Raw genomic sequence first — 4,735 nt, 5'->3', positions numbered from 1 at the left:
GGAGGTGGGGGCAGTGGTAACTGAATAAATGTTTGCCCCAAGGGTTTGCAGTCTCTTGGGTGGAGTTTTGAGGGCACAGTTTACTCCAATGTAGCCCGAGCAACCAAAATAATAACCAAAAATAAGACCAGTCCAACCATGGGGTAGACAGGACCAGGCATTTTTTCATTCTGTGCTGCACAGGATGGCCATGAATTGCGACCACCTTAATGGCAGTTAACAACAACTGTCAATAGGCAGAGACCTCTCCACCCCATTTGGCGTTTGTTTAGGGAGAAAAGCTCTGTTCTTGCCATGGTCGTTATCTGAGATCACCTGCTCCATCAAATAGGGGATGCTTTCTCTCCTACTAGCCTTCAGAGCCCATGGACTGTGCAAATGATGTTGTCATCTATATGGAAAACTCCTCATTTGGGTAATGGAAGAACCTCTCCCTCCCAGAGATAGATCTTCTGTGATATGGACCCTGCCATCCACTTAGATCTACCTCTGATTCTCATTAAGACCTGGGTGAGAGTGGGCTTCTGCCATTGTATTAAAAGAACTATATTCTCCTGCTCTGTTTACTCTTCCTTTGTTCTAGGCCTCTGTCCATTGTTCCAATTCTCTGTGAGTTAGTACATTTATCAGAATCTGAACAATAGAGCAGCACCCCCAGCTCCACCCTGGGTAAAATATCCACCAAGTGCTCTGTCTGGCTGTCACTGTATTTTGGGCCTTGAAATTGTTTTGACCGTTTATGAAATTGTCCATACCCAAAGGCCAAAATTTGCTTTTATAACAAGGTTTATTAGCAAGTGTTTGACTAAGTCTTGAAGGTCTAGTGAGTCTGTTCTCTGTGTTTTTCCCTGGCCAGGAGTGCTCTGACATACTCCAAGCACTTAAAATTTATTGAGTGCTTACTATGTGCCAGGCATTGAAGCTAAGCCCTGAATATGCATTATCTCATTAATTTTCAAATCAACTCTGTGAGGTAGGGGTAGATATGATCATCTTACCCACTTTACTGATGAACAAAGTGAGGCTTAAAGAAGTAAAGTGAATTTTCCTAGATCCAAGGCTAGCAAACACTAGATCATGAATTTAAACTCAGGTTAGTCCTGCACTCCAAGCACTCATTCTTGTCCCACACTTCCAATACAAGCTTGATTTTTTTTTTTTTAAATCAATAGGACTTCATAATACCATTTGTGTTATGATAAGTATTAGTGAGCTATTCCAACAATGAAAAAATATTGTTCTGCTTGGGTAATATATCAACTTTTCCATATGCATATGTAGGAAAACATGACATTTCTGTTGTTGTTATTGTTAGGTGCTGTTGAGTCAGCTCCTGCTCATATCAACCGTATGTACAACAGAACGAAACACTGCCTGGTCTTGTACCACCCTCACAATTCTTGCTGTGCTTGAGTCCACTGTAGTGGCCAGTGTGTCAATCTATCTCATTGAGGTTCTTCTCCTTTGTCACTGACCTTCTACTTTATTAAGCATGATATCCTTCTCTAGAAAGTGATCTCTTCTGACAACATGAACAAAGTAGGTGAGATGAAATCTGCTCTTTCTTGTTTTTAAGGAGCATTCCAGCTGCACTTCTTCCAAGATGAATTTCTTCATTCTTCTGCAGTCCACGGTATTTTCAGCAACACTGAAATTCAAAGGTATCAACGCTTCTTCAGTCTGCCTTATTCATTGTCCAGCTTTCACATGCACATGAGGCCATTGAAAATACCATGGCATGGGTCAGAAGCACTTTAGCCCTCAAAGTGCTTCTTAACACTTTAAACAGGTCTTTTGCAGCAGATTTGCCCACTACAATAAAATGGCTGATTTCCTTACTGCTGCTTCCATGGGTGTTGACTGTGGATCTAAGTAAAATGAAATCCCTGACAACTTTAGTCTTTTCTCTGTTTATCATGATGTTTCTTATTGGTCAAGTTGTGAGGATTTTTGTTTTCTTTTTGTTGAGGTGTAATTCATACTAGCTAGGAAGGAAGATGGGGCAACTGCTTCTGTAGTGATACTGCCTCGTAAACCCAAGGAGGGGTCGCTATAAATCGGGGCCGACTCCACAGCACATAACAACAACAACAACAACCCATACTAGAGTGTAGTCTTTGATCTTCATCAGTAAGTGCTTCAAGTCATCTTCACTTTTAGCAAGTAAGGTTGTGTCACTTGCATATCACAGATTATTAATGATTCTTGCTCTAATCCTAATGTCATGTTCTTTCATACAGTTCAGTTTCTCAGGTTGTTTGCTCAGCATACAGATCGAATAAGTATGGTGAAATGATGCAACCCTGATGCATACTCTTCCTGATTTTAAACCATGCATTAGACCCTTGTTCTGTTTGAACAACTGCCTCTTGGTCTATGTTCAGGTTCCTGATGAGAACAATGAAGTGATCCAGAATTCCTATTCTTCACAATGCTAACCATAATTTGTTATGATCTGCACAGCTGAATGCCTTTGCACAGTCAATAAAATACAGGTAAACATCTTTCTGGTATTCCTTGCTTTCTGCCAAGATACATCTGACATCAGCGATGATATACCTTGTTCTACATCCTCTTCTGAATCCAGCTTCAATTTGTAGAAGTTTCCTGTCAATATACTGTTACAACTGTTTTTGAATTATCTTCAGCCAAATTTTACTTGCATGTGATATTAATAATATTGTTTGGTAATTTGCACATTCTGTTGGATCACCTTTCTTTGTAATGCACATAAATATTGGTCTCTTCCAGTTATTTGGCCAGGTAGCTCTCTTCCAAATTTTTTTGGCATAAGCAAGTAAGCCCCTCCAGTGCTGCACCTGTTTATTGAAATATCTCAGTGGGTATTCTGTCAATTTCTGGAGCCTTTTTGTTGTTGTTGTTGTTGCCAATTCCTTCAGTGTAGCTTGGACTTCTTCTTTCACATTGGTTCTTGATCACATGCTACCTTCTGAAATGGTTGAATGTTGACCAAGTTTTTTTGGTACAATGACTCTGTATTCCATCCATCTTCTTTTGATACTTCTTGCATCATTCAACATTTTGACCACAGAATGCTTCACTACTGTGATTTGGGGCTTCAAGTTTTCCTTCAATTTTTTCAGTTTGAGGAATGCCAAATGTATTCTTCTTTTGTGGTTTTCTAACTCCAGGTCTTTTCACATTTTATTATAATACTTCACATTGTCTTCTTGAGTTGCCCTTTGAAATATGTTCAGCTATTCTATTTCACCATTTCCTCCATTCACTTTGTTGTTGCTGTTATGTGCCGTTGAGTCGGACCTGACTCATAGCGACCCCTCCTTGGGTTTCTGAAGCAGTATCACTACAGAAGTAGATTGCCCCATCTTCCTTCTGAGGAGTGGCTGGTGGCTATTCTCCATTCAAGAGCAAGTTTCAAAGTGTTTTCTGACATCTATTTTGGTCTTTTCTTTCTTTTTTTTGTCTTTTAAATGGCTTTTTTTTCCTTCATGTATGATGCCCTTGATGTCATCTCACAACTCTTCTGTTTTTTGGTCACTGGTATTCAATGCATCAAATCTACTCTTCAGCTGGTCTCTAAATTCAGGTAGAATATATTCAAGGTTATATTTTGGCTGTTGTGAATTTGTTTTAATTTTCTTCAGCTTCAACTTGAACTTACATATGACCAATTGTCATCCACAGTCATCTCCTGGCCTTTTTTTGACTGATGATATTGAGCTTTTCTTTTGCTTGTCTCCACAGATGTAGTTGATTTGATTCCTGTGTATTCCATCTGGGGTGATCCATGTGTATAACTTCTGTGTCGGTGTCAATTGGTTTCCCTTTTCTTTGTTGAAGAGGGTCTGTGCAGTCCTTCTACCTAGTCCACCATCTTCCACCTTCTCTGGTTTTCTTTCTTTTGAATTCTTCCTTCCTTCATGATACTATAAGATGGTCCAATGGCTCATACTACATATTTCCTGCCCCAGTGCTAGAATCAGCCATGTCGCCAAGTAGCTCTAGTTCCTTTTATTGGAGCATGAGACAAAGATCTTGCCACTGGGTGTGTTTATTTTTTCTGGCAGCGGTAGTACTTTTTCAAGTGTTAGGAATTAAGAAAGGGATGTTTTTTCACCCATAGGCACAGATTTCAGACAAGCTTAGAAAGCCTTATCATTTGCCTGCTTTCTTGGACATGAGTAGAATTTTAAGACACAAATAGGTCATAAATTTATCACAAATATCTTTGGAAGGGAATCAGAATGGTTAAAATAATTACCAGTGTTCAGATATGCTTGGAGTGAAATATTAAAGAGGAATAGTGTTGCATTCATGATAAAAAAGAGTATATTTCAAGATCTATCCTGAAATACAATGCTGCCAGTGACAGTATAATATCCACACATCCACAAGAAGACCAGTTTATACTAGACATCACCACTAAAGCCAAAGATGACTGAAAAGGTACGACATTCTTCTTGTTACCGCACCCTGCACCCGCTTGGTGGGCGGGGGTGTGGCCATCTCCACTCCCACCTACCTTCTGGGCCCACAAAAACTCCATCACAGCCTGTGAGCTCAGACGGAGCCTGGGTGCCCTACGCAGTCCTCCTTCGATTTTTTTCTTTCTTTCTTTCTTTTTAATTTTTTTCCTTTTTCACTTTCTTTTTCCCGGTAATTAGTTTGCTTGTATTTGTCCGTTCCAAACCAACTAATATTATTAATACCTTTGTCCTTTTTATTATTATTCTTAATCTTCCCCTACCAGGTC

This window comes from Orycteropus afer, unplaced genomic scaffold (genome assembly GCF_000298275.1).
Source record: "Orycteropus afer afer isolate SDZICR_OR568_19922 unplaced genomic scaffold, OryAfe1.0 scaffold00217, whole genome shotgun sequence".
Classification (NCBI taxonomy): Eukaryota; Metazoa; Chordata; class Mammalia; order Tubulidentata; family Orycteropodidae; genus Orycteropus; species Orycteropus afer.
Note: the sequence above shows the minus strand (reverse complement) of the source record.